Here is a 21,806-nt window from a genome sequence, read left to right as displayed (position 1 = left end):
TTCATTATTGAGCTCTTATGCCAAATGTAGAAAACAGTTTACCATTTTCCTGTTCCTTTTGCCTCTACAGTTCCCACCTAACCTTGTTACTATGTGACTAAATTATAGCACTTAGAATGTTGTTGAAAATGGTGTATACAGTTCTAAACACTGCCCTCAGAAGTCTCCAGTGCATTTCTCCATATATTCTCTCTTCTCTTCTTTGTCAGTGAGATGCAGAAAATAAAGGGTGGACCTTGAAGACCTGAAGGATGGCAGAGCCTCTAGATGGCAGAGCCACTGACTGGGTCCCATAATGTTTGGAGCAGATCCACCCCACTCCCAAACATGTATTATTCAATAATGTGAATGAAAAAGAAACCAATGTTGTGTTAAGCTACTGAGAGGTCTTGTTGATTTGTGAGGGCAGTTGGCCTTCTCTAAAACACAACACTTTCAAATATTAAGTCATTTAACTGACACAGCAAGACTATGAGGCAGGGTTAGATTTAGGGAAAGCTGAGGAATTCCTGGAGGGATGTGAATATGCTAATGGTAAACAGAAGCAAATGAAGCATTTCCCTTGTAGAAAGACTAATATCTACAGTTGAACCTTGAAGAATTTGGGGGTTGGGGTACTGGCTCCCCATGCAGTCAAACATCCCTGTATAACTTGACTCCCCAAAGACTTAACTACTAATAACCTACTATTGATTGAAAGCCTTACTAATAATACCAATAATAAACCAAACTACTCTAAAGACTGAGAAATAGAAGTATCATATATATATATATCATATATCATATATCTATATATATATATATATAGATAGATAGATATGGAACTGATGTGATATATATATATATATATATATATCACATATATAATATCTCAAGGCAATTAGGAAACAGTTAATTGCTAACAGAGCAAGCCACCTTTTATCCTTTCTAACCCCAATGAAAGATGTTCTTCGCATTAATTAAAATGATGTTATTTTCCTCCTCTCTCTCTGCCTGCCTCTCTGCCTGCTTGTGATCTCTGTCTGTCAAATAAATAAATACAATATTAAAAAAAAAAAACTCAATGGATAGACCAGTCTGGCCCCAGCCTGTTCATCTTCCCACCTGCTCCTGCCAAAATCACATATTTCTGACTTCTTCCCTTCTTTATCCAGCCTACCACCACATATATCTCCCCCCAATGTAATTCCCCGTATCTTTATAGTCTAACCCATTCTTGTGTCATTTAGCATCCCCTGCCTTGTGTGACGTAACTGACATGCCCATGTCTTATATATGCACTTGACTGCACATTTCCTGGGGGAAGTAGTTTTGCTACCACTCTGTGAGATTCCAGCTCTTCCCAGGTGGACCTGAACACAGCCTCATAGTCCTTTTCAGAGCTATCAGGGTTGTATTTATCACATGATTAAAGATGAGAACACTTTTTGAAAGCAATCATTAAACTAGTTTGTGAACTCTGAGTAATATACTAAATTAACACTGGGAATGCTGTTCTTTATTGACCTGGCTTAAAGAATGTTGTAATTTCACCTATTAGTTCATGGAATCTCTCTAAATAAGCTTAAACGTGTACAGACTCCTAGAAAGATAAAGACTTCTACTGTTAACTAGTTAATGTTCAAAACAATCAAATTGGTGAAAAGTAACCCAGGCTTCACCGGTAAGATATAGAGCAAGATAGGGAAAAAGAAGGTTCTGTCATTGATTTTAAATGGGTTGGGAGTGGGGGAGAAGTGAGGTGTAGTCCAAAGGGTGGGGTTACTCTATCTTGTGCCTCCTCATTTTACTAATCATAAATTGAGAATCATGCATATTACATGGCCATTTATAGAAGAATCTCCTTTGATAAGGAGCTAGTGCGGTCAAGATAGGATCTAAGTAGTTTGACTGACATCACGTCATCGCCCACGATAACCTTTTGAAGCAAGAATGCTCAGCTGTGAGGATTTCCTGCCTTGGGACCAAGCATGGAGATAAAACGCTAGAGACTATAAAGATTCCTACATCTTTCTTTTCTCCCTTCTTTATCAAGCTTGCTATTATGAGGGCCCAATTTAATTAGGCCATGTACATGGAATAAGGAGAATGTAAAGCCACTTCGTGCCCAGTGTTTTGTAGAAAATTGTGTTGACATACAGGACAATGCCTGAATCATATATGTACAACTGAACAAATTTCCAAAAACAGAAGTCGTCTGTGAAAACTACGTCAGAAATAAAACACTGCTAGTATTCTGAAAGTTCTCTTTCTGACCCCTTCTAATTGCTGCCCCACCCAAAATAACTAGTATCCTGACTTCTGACAAAACAGATTTATTTTGCCTGTTTTTGTACTTCATGTGTACATTACAAACACACTACTTTATATAAATATACTTTATGTTAATAGTTTACAGATCTTTAGTGCTTTTAGTCTTTGGTTCAACCATGAAGTTTATAAGAGCCATTTACACTGTTGCATGTGTTTGTACCTTGCTCATTCCCATTGCTGTATGACATTTCCCAGTGTGAGGATATCATCATTTATTGATCCGTTCTGCTGATGGGTATTTGGGTAGCTTCCAGCTTGGAGTTAGTACAGATAATGTTGCTATAAACATTTTAGCCCATTATTTGGGGGAGCATATATAAACATTTCTGAAGGCAGGTTGGGTTTCCCCTGATATTAATGCTAGATAATTCAAAGGAATTTCAAAACATTAAAAACAAAACCTATCTTGACTACATATCTCCTCTATACTTGCCTCATTCTTCTAGTCCCATTAAGAGCAAGGATCCTAGGGAGTTAAACTCTTTCATTTCCTTCTTGAATCCTCTTCCAGCTAAAACAAAGGCTCAGATTGCCACATCGGACTCCCAGAGATCTTTCACTAATAATTTCAAGGATATGAGTAATCTCATGGCACAGATGAAGCAGAGTGTCTCCTGATGTCCTTCCCAGCACTGTCAGATGCACTCTCTTGCCTAGGTCCAAAGAACTGATCTCTATTCAAAACGGACAGTTTCTCACACAGCAGGGAAGATTGAGGTAATGAAATCTCTCCATTCTATACTCAGATAGTTACATAGTTTATGTGGTATTTTCCAGGAACCTGGGCTTCAGAAATCTATAAATCAGTGATATTCTACTAAAATAATTTCATGAATAAGAACTCTCCTCCAATACCATTAGTTTATTTGCTGTGAGGTGAAAACTGGGGTCCCCTGTGTTCATTCTTTCCTGGAAACATCACCCAGGTAAAGAAAGACAAATAGACCACAAGCCAGCTACTTAATCCCTCTCTTAATCTGCAAGGAGGTGTTTATCCACATCTAGTTGTCAAGACCATCAATGGAACCTCTATATTTTTCAAAAGATTTTATTTATTTATTTGAGAAAGAGAGAGCATGAATGGGGGGCGGGGGTGGGGAAGGGCAGAGGAAGAGGGAGAAGTAGACTCTCTGCTGATCAGGGAGCCCAGCATGGGGCTCCATCCCAGGACCCTGAGGCAGTGCTCTATCCCATGACCTTGGGAATCACAACCTGAGCCAAAGGTAGATGCTTGACTCACTGAGCCATGCAGGCACCTTTGAAACCTACATGGTTTTTTTTATTTGTTTTTGTTTTTTGAAATCTACATGTTTTTTAATTTGGTGATCAGTTCTAGGTCCTCATCCTATTTGATCTATCAGCAGCACTTGGCAAGCTGATTACTTGTGTACTTTCCTTGCTTGGTTTCCAGGAAGTGTTTCTCTTTCCCTGTGTCTCTATTTTTCTTGCTGCCTCATTAGTCACTCTTTTTTTCTCTTCCTTTATGGTTTCTTCTTATCTTTCAGATCCTTTAAAATGGGAGTGTGGAAGGCCTGGGTGGCTCAGTCAGTTAAGTGTCTGGCTCTTGATTTTGGCTCAGGTCATGATCTCTGGGTCCTGGGATGGAGGCCGGTTCAGGCTCTGTGATCGGTTCAGGCTCTGTGATCATCTCAGAGTCAGCCTGTCCCTCTCTGTTTGCCCCTCCCCCTGCTTATGCACTTTCTCTCTTTCACATAAATAGATAAAAAAATAAAATTTTTTTAAATAAAAAAAAGAAAAAAATTAAAATAAAAGTGCAACATAGAGCAGAGTCCTTGGAAATCTCTCCAATTTCCTTTTAATTTTACAGAGTCTCATTACTTTAAATCGCATCTACATGGTGAAGACTCCCAAATTTGTATCTTCCTTTTGGTCCTTCCTCACCCTGCTTTTTGTTCCCCCAGCTTTCCTGAGGTATAATTTACAAAGAACATTGCATATATTTAAAGTATATAACAGGATGATTCAATGTTACATACGTATACTAGATTATCTGCTCCTTTCTCTTGATTGCCCTACTCATATCCAGCTGTCTTTTTAAACATCTCTATTTGTACATCAGTGACTGTTAGAAATTGAACATGTCTAAAACTGAATTTCTATTCTTATTCTCCTCCCATTTTCTTCTCCATCCGAAAAAATGACGACTCCGTCCTTCTAGGAACTTGGGCTAAAATCCCAGTGCTTTTCTAGCCTTCTTCCCTTTCTTAACACACACATTCAATCCATCATCAAGTCCTCTTGGTTCTATTACCAACATTTATAAAGAATCAGACTTCTTCCATCTCCACTTCGAAAAGTAGATTTAACTTAGAAGTAATGAAACTTAAACATTATGGCCTCTCACTTGTACTGAGCCTTTCTAGCTCTCTAGGGATCAGGAGAAAGGAATGAAGCCCCGTGGTAGAGGCACAAATACATGCCAGCGGTGGATCTGAGGCTGACAGTAGGGGGCACTGTGCTAGCAGCACTCCTATCTAGAACCACAAAGTCCACAGCAACACTTGCCCCTGGTTGACCTTGACCAATATCGGGGCCCTACCGTTCACACCAAGGAGAAGGATCTGAAGGCATCATGGTTTTTCTGTCTGCTAGATAAACATTATAACCAAGGCTTATCCAGGCCCCACCCTACCCCACCCCATTCCCTTTCCCCCGGACTGACCCAGTGGTAACAATGGTGAGTAGAGGGGAGGAATCCCTGGAGATAAAGATTAGCCCAAGCTGGACCAGTGTTTGACACAGTGGCTTTCTCTAGGGGTCAGAGAAGGGAAATTCAAGGACCTGAGCTTCGGAGGTCTTCCATCCATCCTCAGGCACAGCATGGGCAAGAACTGCAGAGGAAATTATGAAACAAAAAGTTATTTTTCTACACTGTCAGAAATAAAAGATAGATTTTTATGTAGGTTGGCTTCCATAAAAGAACAAGTTTTGATTTTTTCAATGAGATAATTACCTTTCTATTCTCTCTACTTTAGAAGTATTATATGAGGAGGTATTCAAAAAATGCTTCTACAATGTAGGGCAAAAGTAACATAGAAGTATACCATGCAGCTAATAGTAATAATAGTAATAAGTTGTATATTCTAAGATTTTTATGATACCTGAGTTGTCAGTTTTAACACTGGTAATATCTTTACCTTTTTTTTTTTAATCTTTATCTTTTCTAAATAAATACTTCCATACCTGACTTTTTGGCAATCATTTTCTATTTTTTTAGAGGGCCCCACAAAACCCATATCTGTTCCTGTGCATTGCTTTCACTTTATTCCAGGTGTCCACCAATCTGTAACCCGGATTAACTCAGGAACCTCCAGGTATCCCTGATTTGCCCTAGCCCCTTTCCACATAATTCTCAAAAGAGAAGAGTGATCGTTTTATTTATTTATTTATTATTTATTTTATTTATTTATTTTTTTTAAGAGCGATCATTTTAAACTGTAATCCAGACCATGCCCTTCTTTTGCTCGAAACCTGCCTATCCCTTCCTGCCTCACTCAGAGTCAGGGCCAAAGTCCGTACACTGGCCTAGCTTCTGGCCCCCTTAACTCTCTGACATTTGCTGCCTTCCTTCCCTTACTCAGTTCCAGTCAGGTTGCTCTCTTCCCTGCTCTGGGAATGTGACAGGCAGGTTCCGTGAGACCCTTTTCCTGGAGGATGCTCCCTAAGATACGAATACATTCTTTTCCCTAACCTCCTTAGACTGCTTGTAAACAGCAGTAAGAACTCCCTCATCATCCCGTTTAGAGCGGACTCCTCACCCCTAATAGGGACACCTTCTCTGCTTCATTTTTCCATACTTTACTGTCTTCCAAGATGCTATAATGACAACCTGCTTATTTGTTCATTGCATTTCTCCCTTCATTGTTCCATATAGGCAGGGATTTTTATCTGGTATAGTCACTTACTATTCTCTCTTCCAATATCTAAACAATGGTTGGCATATAGTTGGCCCTCGATAAATGTTTTATGCATCCATAAATGAATAAATGATTGAATGAATAATTTATGCTTCCTGCATTCTTGCAGCACAAAATTTAGAGACAGAAATATCAGTCCTCAATTATTGTTTTGGTCCTAAGTATAATAAAAAGTTGTTAAAGATTTGTGACTGGTTACGTAAAATCATGGAATCTTTGTTTGTGGAAGATGGTTATTGAAACATTTATGGAAGATGGCATGTTTGGGGTAAGAGTAGAGTCAAGAAGGCCAATAATTTAGAAGTAATGTAATAATTGTCTACACTAAGATAATAGAAAAATGTATTACAGTGTTTGGCATGTTAATCCTAAAACTTTCATGGATGATTTTCTAGGGTTTTTTTTATTCTTCCTTTCCTTTTTTTTTTTTTTTTTATTTTTATCCAAATATTTGACCTTATGTAGGCAAATCCCAAATTAAAATTGAATAACCAAAGGGTATCCAGTGATACTGAAAGAATTCAAATCTAGCATTGGTGGGGTAACATGCCTTCAGGAAATGTTCTTCCAAAAATGAAAAGTTTAATACATACATACCTGTTAGTTACCAACATTTTAATCTTGAGGAATACCTGTGAGGAATACCACCTTAGCATTCATCATAAAAGCACATCCATCTACCTATAAAACAGCAGAACATCTTATTACAGGAAATAGGAAAGAATGGCAGTGGGAACAGGAGGTGTTTCTTCATCCTTGACTCCCATTGTTCGTGGGCATCTCCTTCCCATAAACTGAAGTCAGCAAATTGCTCTTCACAGATTAAAACACACAGGAGAGGCTGGAGATAAAGGGGGGAAAAAAAAAAAACAGATGGAAAGGGAGGAGGAGGGAGTAAAAAGAAATGGAAGGGAAGCAAGCTGCCACCTGTTTTCCAGCACAATGATCATTAAAGTTATCACATGTTACACCAGAAGCTTTATTTTAAATACCCTATCTGCTACCTTTTGGGTTAAGTAAATAGTTTTGAATATGCATTTCATTCAGTTTGCTTTCCATCACAGTCAGTGACTGTGGTTAAAATGACTGAGTAGCTCTGAGTCCTTCCAGAAAAACAAAGAAGTATAAGGGATGCTATCCCAGTCTTGTTCATTCAGGAACACTTCCTTATTTCTGGATATAAAGTAGATGTATTTAGTACCTCTCATTAGTATGGCCACCATTAGTATTCTAATAATCCTAACAACAACAACAACAATAATGATTATATAAGGAAATGAAGAAAAGATTAGGGTAGGCAATAATTTAAAGGATTAGCACTGGACCTAAGAGAATTTCTAACACCACAAGGCTAGGGATTAGTCTTCAAATGGAAATTTCCAGATGTTTAAGCCATATTTATATCAACGTAGTTTCTTATAAACATAAAGTTTAGCATGTTGTGCTGACTCAACTATCTCTGGAAATATGTCAGTTCTAATAGCTACAAGGTCCATCTATGGTACACTAAACATTATTTTGAAATTAGTCTTTATTGATTAGTAACTATTCATATGCTTCACTGTTATTACAACTATTATATGAATGTAATAACTGCTGCTGAGCACAACAGTTGAATTCTGTTTTCTCTTGATATTTATGTTTATTGCAATGAACATATTGGTGATCTGGAAATGTTAAGTTCTTACTGCACAAACACTTGTTTTCTAAAATAAATATAATCAAGAACTATAGAATTTACTACAGGTTCTTAGTGTAACTGCCTATTTTCACAATATTGATAAGTATACATTTAATTTAAAGTGTATATTCCCAGATGAAAATGAGCAATGCTGAAAGAATATATTACCATGATATTAAGGGGTAGCATTGGCTCCATTGCTGTTTCTTGTTAACTATATAAATTTACTTAATCGACTTGACACCAGTGTTCTCACATATAAAATGGAAATAACGTTTTGGTAATTACATAAGTGGTTGTTATCTGACCACCCCTCCCCCACTAAAGGAAACAATGATAAAATCTGGGCATAATACCAAAAACAGCTACACCGGACAGCCATCAGCCACAGACAGACTCTAGTAGGAGTCCATGCACCGAGAAGGGGAAGCATATAAACAGAGTTCTCAATCCTGTGATTTTAGCCTGGGGCCAAGGATAGTTATCATGGTATTAGCAGAATGCATACTGCTGGTGGTAGAACAGCTGCAATACTTTGACTTGGGAAATCAGAAATATGAGGCTACCAGGTTCTATGGCTCCTAAAGAGAACAGGGAGTCCCTAGAAGGAACCAGAGAGATGATCCCATATTCTATCATGGAGCCCTGGGGTGTGTGTACATGGTACAGACTCAAAACTGAGTCAGAGACAAAAGACGGAGATGGGCTTCCACCTAAGGAACAGAGTTTCCATTCCCAGTCTATCTAAGACAATTGCCTGCTTCCCCTGTAGGGGAAGCAACCTAATTAAAGAAAATGACAGATTCTGTACAGAATGTAAGTAAAAATTACCCCACATATAAGAGGAATTGGGAAAATGGAGCCCATTTTTAAGGGAAAGGAAAACAGACTCTGAAGTGGCCTAGCTGTTGGAACTAACAGACTACAGTTTTGGTGGAATGGCTATTACAGTTTTTCTTAAAGAAGAAAAAGCAAAATATTTTCATATGAATGAAAATATGGGAAATGACAGCAGAGAAATACTGACCATATAATATAAAGAACTAAGTAGAAATTCCAGAACTATAAAAGTCATAGGTGAAATTAAGATTTTACTGGATGGATTTAACAGCTGAATGGAAATGATAAATGAAGGATTCAGTGAACCCGAAGATAAAATAAGATAATTTATCTAATATGAAGAACACAGAAAATAAAGATTATAAAAACAACAACAACAACAACAACAAAAACCTAACAAAGCCTCAGGACCTTTTAGATAATATCAAATAGTCGAACATGTATGTTTTTAGAGTCCTACAAGGAAAGGAGAGATAGAATGAACCAAAGGAAAAATAAAGAAATAATAGTTTAGGGTTTCAATTTAATTAAAGACAGAAATTCCACATCTATTATTCTCAAAAAGAAGGTGGAAAAACACAAAAAAGGTTGTGCCTCAGCACATCCATACAACAAATTGTTGAAACTTTCTCCCCCCAACAAGGAAAAGACCACATCTTGAAATCAGCAAGAGAAAAATGACCCATTAAATAAAGTACAAAAGGAAATCAGTGATTTGATGACTGGCTGACTTCTCATCAGAAATACATACGACCACTGCAAAAATGGCAACCTACATGTTTTTTGAAATACATGTGATGTTTTCAAGAATTGGCCATATGGTATTCTATAACAAATTCTTAATAAATTTAAAAATATTGAAATCATAGAGAAAATGTTTTCCAGCCAAAATCAATTTGATTAGAAATCAATAACAAAATGATGTTAGGAAGACCTACATATTTGGAAAATAAATAATAAACTTCTAAATATTCCATATATTGAAGAGGAGATCACTAAGAAACTTTGAATTATATGACAATGAAAAATTCAACAGATAAATAGGTGACCGTACTGTAATCTAAATCAAAATCATAGCGTACTTTTTTCTCCCCCCGCAAAAATTCAGAAGTTGACTCTAAAATTTCTATGTAAAGGTGTACACAATTTTAAAACAATTTAAGAAAAGGCACAGTTGGAAAACACACTACCTGCTTGCAAGGTTTACTATGAAAGCCCAGTAATTAAGATAGTGTGGTATTAGTATAAAGTAATTAAGATAGTGTGGTATTAGTATGAAGACAAACGTACAGATCCGTTGGAGTATATAGTTTTATGTCTTCTCAGAGGAAGACAATGGATTTTCAATTCAATGCCAAAGTAATTCAGTGAGATGACAGTCTTTTCAACAAGTGGTGCTAGAGCCATTGAAAATCTTTAAGAATAAGATGAAAGAATAAGGCCAAGAAGTTGTACCCCTTTACCTAACACCATACGTAATTTGACACTGCAGAAGTGTAATTACTGAAGTATGTCAGTGGTTGTCTGAGACTGGGAGTCGTAAGAGAAGACTGACTGCAGATGGACTCAAAGAAAGTTTTTAGGGTGATATTCTATATTTTGATAATGGTGGTATTACTCAACTGCATCATATTACCAAATTACATCCAATTCTACACTTAAAATGGGTAAACATTATATGTGAATGATACCTCAGTAAAGGTGGGTAAAAATAATCATGTCCTACAATTCTGAAATTTAGAAATTAATGCACGTACAAGTGCTTAAGTTTTGCATTATTTTACAAATTCAAGACACTATTAATATATAATTGAAGTATTGACTCCTTAGGAAGAATGTATCTTTCACATAATTGAATGCATCATGTCTCATGTAATTTACCTACATTATCACATTTACTTCAAATGTTCGTTATAACATTTTTAACAAACTCAGAGAGTGTAAATGAAATGAAAAATCAAGTGGGCAGTCAACTACAGAACTAGGATTGAAACAAATCTTCACTCTGAAGCTAAGCCTTTCTACTTAGTCATTCCTTTTGTATTGAAAGTGTATCAGTTATCCTTGAATGCTAGACATTTACAGAAGTACAAATTTTCATAGAAATCTTTCCATAAAAGGTGTTTTTTACGCTTAAGTTTACGCCATAGTAATTGAAAATAATCTGATAAAGAGTGATTTCCATACCCAAATTTTTTGGGTCTTAGTAGAATTTATTCAGTAATACTCATACAATGTGGTACAAAACAAATTCTTTGAATTTAGTACGAAATAGACTTGATCAGAAAAATGCATGTGTTTAATTTTAATTTAGAAAATAAATAATGTTTATGGGGAATATTTTGCCATTTAAAAGCATCTATGTAGATATGGGCCTTCAATATATTTTAAATATATATTTTAAATATAGTTGTCATTTTATCGCATGTGTTTTTTTAATTTTTAACTTGGCTGCCATGAAGTTTAAAACAAAACGAACCTTCAGTTTTGATGACTATTTAGTTCTAATTTAATGGCACACAATCCTTCCACATTGCCTCATTCTATAGACATTTCATATTTGTCTTAAGTGTGACTATTTATGCTAATGATACTTTTGAGACACGTAAACTCTAAACAGTAGTAAAAAATGAATATAGTTTGTAAAAAGAGGTTTGTTTTTAATTATTAAGTTTTGCTCTTAAAAATTAGCATTCATTTTTTTAGGTCAGTATCCAAAATCAGGCATCTGGAAGGGCTGCTTATCATAAGTTTCCATACATTATAAAGGCTATTAGAAATAACATCAGGAAGCTACAGTGATATTACATACCAAGAACATATGTGTCCACACATACATACAGTCTTCTCCACACACACTTGTGCAAACAATTGATTTTAGCCAACTGAGTCTTTGAAAGTGAAAACATACTTTAAATTTGGATAACACATACATATCTGAGTACTTATTTCAATTACTTGACATATATATGTTATATAAGTAACACATAAACCAAATCTCTTTCATGAATTGTAAAAGGAAGAGTAAAACAACTACTTGCTATGGTCATGCTGTATCTTAATGGCATTAGTTTCTGAGTGAAATATTCAGGGAAATGTAGGAGATTCTTCTCTATTTGGTAAAGTCCAGACATGAAGGTGTACATATCAAATATTATGCTTCAGAAAAATTTCCCGGAGCAGAGAATTAATATGCATATCATATAATATGGAGATGTTCATGGAAATTAATTCAAATTCAATTCATCCAAATGGGTCATTTCCCCAGGAGTTAGCCAGTACATGTTCATTTGCATGGCATTGGTAAATTCATAGAATAGATACACTGATTAAAAGAGAATACATAAAAAATAAATAAAAAATAAGTTCACCTGGGTGGCTCAGTTTGCTAGGCGTCTGCCTTTGGCTCAGGTCATCATCCCAGGGTCCTGGGATCGAGCCCGCATCACACTCTGTTCTGCGGGGAGCCTGCTTCTCCCTCTCCCACTCCCCCTGCTTGTGTTCCCTCTCTCGCTGTGTCCCTCTCTGTCAAATAAATAAATAAAATCTTTAAATAAAATAAAAAATAAAAGAGAACACATATACACAGATGGTTTGGATTATGTACTTACTATCCAAAAGGGTAAAATGAACGAATTCTTGACTATCCTTTATATGTTATATCTGTTGTTTAGCTATTTAATTTAAATGTTTTCATATTCTACTCATGAGATGAGCTAAAATTTAAATAATAATTTTTCAAATTTAGAAGCAAACACTTTAAGGACAAATGAAATACTTTTTCTCTAAAATTACACTGAATCAAATTTGATATTTTGCTGATTACACAGAATTACAAGCATGAGCCATAGGCATTAACATTTGTCATTCCACTGATGAGCAAGAAGTGATGAAAAATAGAATGTTCCCAGTGAAAAAAGGCCAACCAAATCCATTCTTACCTTCACTCTGACAAAAAGTATGTATTGGCACTAACCATCATTTATTGTTCGGGTCAAGTTCATATATTTCTTGAGTGTCTAGTACCATGAAATTGTAGCAGGTGCACTCTATGTGTGTGCCTTCACGACAATCATGAACCTATCTGGAGAGATTACACGGTGCTGAGATGTTTGGTCTCCTCTTGTGTGGCTTGTCATAGTATATTCCTGATCTGATTAAGGTAATCTGTGGTCACTGTAGAAGGTAATAATTCCTTCTATCATGCATATCCTGTTGTTGAGAAAATACTACTTGGTATGAAGATGACTTGCTTGATAGAGTTTCCAGGTTGGTCATTTGGTTGGTGAATCTTTACTTTCTGAGTTCCCTTATCAGATACACAGCTTTAAATTTGGAATGTTGTTGCTGTGGTCTGAAAGTGTCCCTGTAAAATTCATGTGCTGTTATTCCAACCCCCAAAAGTGAGGGTATTAGGAGTTGGGGCCTTTGAAGGTGTTTAAGTTGTGAGGGAAAAACCCTCATGAATGGGATTAGTGCCTTTATAAAAGAGACCCCAGAGAAATCCCTACCCGTTCCACCATGTAAAGACACAACTAGAAGTCTGTGACCTGGAAGAGGGCCCTCATGCCAGCACCTTGATCTTGGACTTCCAGCCCTCAGAACTGTGAGATATAAACTTCTGTTGTTTATAATCTACCCAGTCTGCGGTATTTTGCTATAGCAGCCTCAAAGAACAAAGACTGTTATCTTGACCCATTTGAAGAGTTTCAAGTTGAAAGATGATACTAGCTCTCTGTGCTGGAAACTTGGTAGCCCATGAAGATCTGAATATTTGAAAAATGACTCTGCTATCTCTAGAGTCAGGGTCCAAGGGTCAATAGGAGAATAAAAATGTCTTCTCTAAAACTCATGAACAAATTTTCTTCTTTTCAAAATCAGAAGGTGTGAGACTGAGAAAAGCCAGGTCTCTTGGACAAATATCCTAATCCTACCCCTGCTCTGGAGTCATTACAAGAAGTCTGTTGTTGGAGTTCAAGTGAGGCTGGGGAGGAGAGCTGTTGCCAGACACTGCTCTCTAGGAAGCCCAACTAAGACCATGGGAAAACAAAACCATTTCCAAAGATCACAGGCTTTGAATTAAGGGAACCAAAGCAAAACACAGAGTGGTGTGAAAGTTATGAACTGAGGTGGCTCTGCAGGCTTCATGTGGGTGGTGTGAGCTGGTCTGACTGGTACATTCCCCACACACAGGCCAAACACCTTATTCTCCTCTAACAAGTACCGTCATTTTGGCTTCCAAAACAGTTGGCTTTTTCAGTTGTGTTAACCACTCTTTAACTTACAAGGAGGAGGGCAGAGGGAGACTCCGAGGGTGAGAAATTCTCAGAAGATGTTAACTTTTAAAACACAATTAATGACACTAATTTTAAGTCAAACTGGTTTTTAATTATTGATGTTGCTGTGGTCCTGACCTTACAGATTTCAGTCGTTCTGTAAACACATTCCTCTAGATTTGGCCTCAGAATCCCCATGGACTCAAAACTGCTAGATGGAATTTCTAATTAAAAAAAAATAGAAAGGGCTCCTGGCAATTTAACCCCACATTCCCTCCTCATACATTTACCTTCACACTCCCTCTTATAAGTGCCCCTAAAGTCTCTTATTCATATTGACAACTTGTACTTGACAGCACCCATGAAAGACCTGACAGCTTTCCTCCAAAAGCAACACCCTCCATACTGATGTTGCTTCAACACCTTGAAATTTACCTTTCAGACTGAAAGGTTTCATACATGGTGATTAATACAATTCACAAAGGATCTATTTTTAAAAGGATTGTACACTTGGGTGATAGTCACTAAAGTAATATTCTTTTGCTTTGGGTCAAAGCTGAAGAGCATTTTGAGTTCATGGAACCCTTATGTATTTACACAGGTGTGGAGCCTTTACATAGTTTATACACATTTCTTTGCCTCTCTGGTTTCTCTTTGTCGCTTCTTCTCTCTTCTGGTCTGCCTTTGTCTGTATCCCTTTCTTATATTCTGGCTCTCTTCTTATTAAGAAAATGAGTCATTTTAACATCGGTGAAAGTTCTGGGTAGTACACACTGGAAACTATATTACAATTGACAGTACATTTTCTGATTCCAAGTTCCTCTTGCCAAGGTGACTGACATTAAAATGGCCCTATTATGTCTGTTGACGAGTTAGTCCATCAAGACTTTTTATGACTTGTCTAAAATGTCTCACAGGTAGCCAATAAAAGGGAGATTTAAAAAATATATCTTTCAATAACACAACTACAATTTGGTTTTTGTCCTTGAATAGAGCCGGAGGAATATTTAATATCTAAATCACAACTCTCTTGATTACAGGACTCTCTCTTTTCTCTCTCTCTCTCATTTTCAGTAGTAAATATATTCATTACATACTTATGAGAAGAACTGTAGGACACTTGAACTGCTTAATAAGTGGAATATTATTATTTACTTTGACTTTGACTTCATCTAGGGGAGTATGTCCTGATCATTTTGTTGTAGACACTCTAGTACACTTTAATTTCCATTTTTGTTAATTTACAAAATAAAACTATTTCAACTAATCAAAACTTAAAAAAGAACAACTCCTTTTGTTCTTTACCAACATACGTCCTTCAACTCTAAAGCCAAGGAAAGTATCCTCTCTGTGGTGTGCTTATTAACTGATGCAGAAGAGATGGGGATTTAAGAAAATATGTCGCATCATAGCATGTGTAGGCTTGAAAAATAAGTTAAAAGCTCTCTAATCATTCCTGAGGGTTGGTGAAAGTTTAAGAAAAGATATTACTGTCATAAAACTAAGGAAGCCCTAATTTTATATGAATAGTTCACTCTTTAGATAGGTCTGATTTTTCTTTAGTTCTTTGTACTGCTGTTAAAATGATTCCTGTTACCACCTGTTCTTTCTGCTGTAGGCCTTTTAGACATTGAACACGTAAAGAAAACCGTGCCAATTAGGGGCTGCTGTGCACAGACTGTTTTATTAATAGAGATCCCCAATTAAAATGTGTGTTATTTATTCTGTTTAGCTCTGACTGCAAATTACATTAATGAGGATTGACCCTTTGTAAATTTCAGGTATGTTCTAAGCATTGATTTTCCTCAATAAGCTCATAAATTGGTGTTCTTGACTTGGCCTAAAAGGAGATTCTAAAGTTCAGCCACAATTCAAGAAGTGACTTATGCTTGAAAGGTGTTTCATAGTTAAAGGGTTCTTAAATAGGTTACGATAATATGTTGCTTTTTTTTCATCATCTTTGGATAGAGGTCTAAATATTTGAGACTGTTGACTACTAATGATAAAATGGACTAAAAAAAAAAAAAAGATTGCAAGTGAATCGTCCTTGATAGTTGAATGCACAAAGCAAAGTTGAAGTGTTTTATTTCCTCAGTGGATACAGCCTTATAAAAGCACCAAAGCTTTAAGAGAAACCTAATTTATAAATTAACCAGCAATATATGTCCTAGAAATTGAAACTCTTGACCTTTTATGTTTGGCATTTTGTATATTTCTGGATTAATTTGAACAGGTTTGGCTTTATGCCTCTCCCACACTAATCTTCCTTCCCAGAATAATCAAAACAGGGAAAAATCCCCTTGGTACATTACATGACCCTAGTTTTTTCCAGTGGAAATTTGCCTGCTGTAGCTTAGAGATGGAAAATGATAGACCACTGCTGAAATTTAATTATTCTTTGGATATCTTGAAATACAATTAATGTACCTAGGAAATTGTTTAAAGAGTAAGAAAGAAAGGGAGAGAGATCCTGAGGTTATTCTTTTAATTGATATGTACCAATGTATCCACCCTTCGCAACACACCTACGTCCTGCCAGCTACCACAGTGACTATTGCTGCTTACACTTACTGGTCAGCTCCTGTGGGGGACACTCACCTTTGTGCTTATAGACACACTATGATTTGGGGTTATTTCCATGGTATAACTTGGCATACTCTGACTGATTCAAATAGGAGTGACCAAGAAATTGGGATGGATGCTTTTCCTTTCTGGAGTTAGGCATGATAGACATTTTGTTGTTGTTCTTACTTTGTTTTGTTTTTAGGGTATACATTTTTTAAAAGTATGAATAAAGAATATTAGCTCCATATGAAATCTTAGAGACAATTTAGTGGAACCCCCTTGATTAAGAATGAGCAAATTAAGAAATAGGAAATAAGGGTTTTGCCAGAAGAGACATTGGCAACCATGCCAGAAGGATCTTCCAAAGCAAGAGCATTTCAGTTACAAGTTTAGTTATTTCTTCATTAAGTTGCACTAATTTTGTTTACTATGGTCTGTGTTGATTGCGGTTTATACAAAAATGCCGAGTAAGTAACACAGATAATCATCTGTACCTGCCAGTTAGTTATTTTTGACAAATATCCATTGACCACTCATGCTGTGCCAGGCATTTTACATATATTACATCTGTTGAGTTACTAAGAGCCCTGCAAACTACGTCTGATACTGTCTATATTATGCCTGAGGAAACTGAAGGCAGAGATTTTGAGTAAGATTTGTAAGTGTCAGAGGAGATAAGATTGAAATCTGAATGATCTGCTTCCAGATCTTAGCACTGTTTAACTACAACAGACACAATAAACAGACAGAAGCTGTTTGTACTTCCTTATTCCTGAAAAAAAGCATTTAATCTATGTTGGAGCACAAGTGGGAGATCTGGAAAGAACAGAATAGTGAGAAAATGAAAATTAAAATACAAAGGTAGAATCTGTCCCTTAATGGTCATTGGTGGAAAATTAGACAGTTGTCAATTATTTATCAACCACTATGTTCCTGGTGCTCTTTTCCAAAATGTAGCTATCTGTGTTTTCATTTCAGACAACTTAATGCAGAGGATTAAAACCCAGTTCAGTATCCTGGTTCACTATGAAATCTTGTGCTTTCGACAAATCACCAATGAAAAACAAGAAGGAAATCTTCCCCTTTGTGACAACATGGACAGACCTAGAGGGCATTATGCTGAATGAAATAAGTCAAAGAAAGAAAAACAGATATGATTTCGCTTATATGTGGAATTTAAAAACAAAACAAATGAGCAAATAGAAAAAACAGAAACAGAATCATAAACAGAGATAACAAACTGATGGTTGCCAGAGGGGACGGGGTGAGGGAGATGGGAAAAATTGGTGAGAGGATTAAAAGGTACAGACTTCCAGTTATAAGGTAAATAAGTCATGAGGATGAAAAATATAGCATAGAGAATATAATGTAATAAAAATTTTGTATGGTGACAGACGGTAATGACAGTTGTGGCATAGAATTGTTGAATCCCTATGTTTTACATCTGAAACTAATATTGCACATCAACTAAATTTCCATTAAAGATAAACATTTAAAAAGAAAAAAAGAACTGTTTGAACTTCAAAAGGCAATGGTGGAGAAAGGCTATCCATATTTCAGGTAGAAGGTATACGACAACAAAGACATAAATGGTAAATTGAATCTTGTGACGAAAAGCGTCCAGTGGTAGGCTGTGGGGTTTATTCTTAAATTCATTAGGCACGAGCAAGGCATGGAGGACTTTAGAATGCTGTAAAAATTAGGAATAAGGAAGATTAGTCTAGCTATTGGTAGGTAGGTTTTGGGTCAAGGAGAAACTGGACATAAGGGGATGAATCAGATAGTTATCAACATTTTAAGTAGCAGTAGTAGGAATACCCAGGTGCAGCCCTGGCCATGAAGGTAGAAAGACACATATTTGCTATACAGGATTTGTTCACCTGAGACATAATTTTGATACCACAGTAGAGCTGTTCTGTGCTATCACTATGTGCATTTTAGTGTTTTTCTGATATAATCATTCTGAAAATAGGAAGGAAAGTACTCACTTGTTCTGTATAATCACATAGCTGCAGTATGTAATGGGATGACAGACACATGGGTAGTTAATTTGTGCTTTGCCAGAACCTGCCAACCACATGGAAAAAGTTGCAAAACACATTTGAAAGTGTCATGTGGATGCTTTTGCAGTTCCACATACACTGGTTACAAAGACAGCAGCTGCTGTGACATGGAAGTCAGACCAATGTGTGTACAAAAGTTTGGTCACTTTACTATGGGCTCCCTTTCACGTGACATGCTTTTTAATGAAGAACAAGCTGTGCCTCACTGTTTCTTTTCTGTGTATCTACGTGACAACTAGCATCCATTACTGCCCTGCTTTCTTGTCATGGGTGATGCCTGCACTATTTGAGATTTAGGAAATTTGGGGGTGGTCCGGGAGGGGGGATGGTGGAGGTGGAGATAACTCAAATATTTATGAGTGTCTAAAGGTGCCCAGAAACTAATTTTCTACAGTTACGCTTCAAACCTTCCTTTTCTCTTCTAACATGTGACTGCCTCTTCAATAGAGATTAAATGAATAAGTGTCTTTCCCATATCTCTTTGCGTTTAACTTACTCCCTTGACATTGCTGATTTTGGGGGCGCCTGGGTGGCCCAGTGGTTAAAGTCTCTGCCTTCGGCTCAGGTCATGATCTCAGGGTCCTGGGATCGAGCTCCACATCGAGCCCCACATCAGGCTCTCAGCTCAGCGGGGAACCTGCTTCCTCTTCTCTCTCTCTGCCTGCCTCTCTGCCTACTTGTGATCTCTGTCTGTCAAATAAATATATTAAAAAAAAATCTTAAAAACAAACAAACAAACAAAAAAATATTGCTGATTTTGTCTGCTTTGGAGCCACACTTTTCTAGAACTCTCTGTACCTCATCGGAACTCACTGTTTCGTACACATACACCTTGGGCACTCCTCTGCACTATAATTGGATTCCCTTTTAATCACAGTATTGGAAGTCAAGAGACAAAAGTTGAGGTTTTATTATGTGGATTCCAGGATATTGTAACAACAGACCACATGGAAAACGGGTGCCGGCCGAAAGGAGGCATGTGGAGAGGGTAGTACACATATTTCTTGACTTCAAAGCCCAGGGAAAGGATAAACAGGTCACTCTGTAGTCATCAACTACATTTATTTATAACCTTTAAAAAAGAGCCAGAGGTACTGAAATATAAATGAAAAGGTCTGTTTGGAAGTCTGACACTTTTCCTTCCCCCCCGAACTATCTAAAATCATACTTACTCCAAGAACACAATGCACGCTTTTCTTTTAATCTTTTTGTTTTAGTTAAATTAAACAAGAAAAACATGCTGGCCTTAACAAATTCAAATAATATTGTAAGTGTGTATAGTAAAAAGGGTACGCCCTCCTCTGCCTTCTTTCCCTTAATAGTTCTGTGTTTATTATCCTTTGAGAATTTTTCTGTGCATATAAGTATGCATCTTTTATGTTCAACTACAATTTCGTTTGGGTCTTTAAAAAATTGGGATCAGATTCTTCATTGTGTTTTGAGGCTTGCTATTTCATCTAACAATATGCAGTGGATATTTTTCTAAGTCAGAATCTAATTCAGTTATTGTAATGGCTGCACAGTTTTCCATTTGTGGATATTGTATAATTCTTCTCTCTCAATTACTTTTTTTTCCCCCTCTACCACTAGCAGTGTTGCTCTGAGCATACTTGTAATATTTGTATCTATGTGCTCAAGTATTTTGTAGAAAATAGATTCCTGTGTACTGTTCAACACTTTAAGCATTTTGTTCCTTTCAATATAATGAAGGTTAGAGTCATTTACACACACACACACACACAAACACATTTACACACATATTTTGCTTGTGTCTCCATAATATCTGTAGACCAGAGAGGATAGTTTCGGCAAATATTTGAACATTTTATAACCAGAAGGCTGAACAGCATTAACTATGATTTTCCCTGATGACACATTTCTGTACATTCCATTTCCACATGGTCTTCACTCTGAATACTCACTAAAACACTCAAATATTCTCTTCCCATTTTGTATCTGCACCTACAGTCATCTTTGCTTCATGGTCCAGCCTCTTCCACTACTTGACATTCATCCACATGCTGGTGATGCTATTTCATTCTTCTCTTTTCTTCCAGGAGTTTTTAGTCTCGGCCTCTCTCTGCAGTGAAGAACAAAGCAACCATGGAAATGACAGCTTCCCTAGAACCATCTAAGTACCTTCCTACACTCCGGGGTTTGTTTGTTCTTTTAGAAGATCAGAGAGCACAAAACATGGGCTACACCTGACAAGACGCTGGGTCGAAGGCATTTTTAGCAGGTGTCATGCTGTGCCTGACAGCCTTGCAACCAGGAGAGTGGTTTGGGACAATGGAAGAGAGAATGGGGCAGCATAACAGCATTTAACTTTTTCTTTGCAACTTCATTGACTTTTTTAAGGAAATATTTTGTGATGGAGATTATTGTGAGAATTTTTAGTGGGGGAAAAAAAAAGCCAGAATTGAGGTGACTTTAGTTTTATGAAAAGATAACTAATTAATTTAGTAATAAAGGGTAGAACAAATTGGTTACCTGTGCCTGTAATTATGGAAAGATCTAGAGATATGAAAATTGGAAAAATAAAGGAAACTGCATCTTTATTGAGTAATTAGAAAAGAACTTCTGAAGCCAGTGTAGCTGAATAGAAAGGAACTAAATTTTTAGAGCTGTTACGCGAATTAGGAAAGCCAGATTCTATAAAACCGCCTTTTTTAAAGAAACACTTCTTTCTATAGATAATAATACTTGGGATTTATATTGATTATTTACTTTGAGGATTTCTTTACGTAGACAAAACCCCCTACTTCCTTACCTGTAACAGCCCAGAAACTGTAATGGGTGATATGTAGGTTACACACAGAGACCAAGGCTATTTGTTCATCATGAAATAGAAATGGTAAGTCTATTTATAGTGGATAGCAGACACAGAGAGAAAAATCACCGATTGCATCAAATCAATTGTCTCAATGTGCAAGCGGTAAACTATTCCAGACTAAAAAGCACACTCATTTCAGTTGATTGGCACCAGTTGAAAATCAATTTGGTGATCTCCATGCTGTTCTGCATTATCTCTATTAGGTTTATCCCCTGCAGCACCCACCAAGGCAGGCCAGGGAGAGGTGGGAAGGTGTGATTTCTGCAGCCTACCTAAATGCCTTTGAGACTATAATCA

This window comes from Enhydra lutris, unplaced genomic scaffold, assembly GCF_002288905.1.
Source record: "Enhydra lutris kenyoni isolate GAN:26980312 unplaced genomic scaffold, ASM228890v2 scaffoldscaffold20, whole genome shotgun sequence".
NCBI classification, from domain to species: domain Eukaryota; kingdom Metazoa; phylum Chordata; class Mammalia; order Carnivora; family Mustelidae; genus Enhydra; species Enhydra lutris.
The sequence above is the reverse complement of the archived record's forward strand: the minus strand, read 5'-3'. Positions refer to the sequence as shown.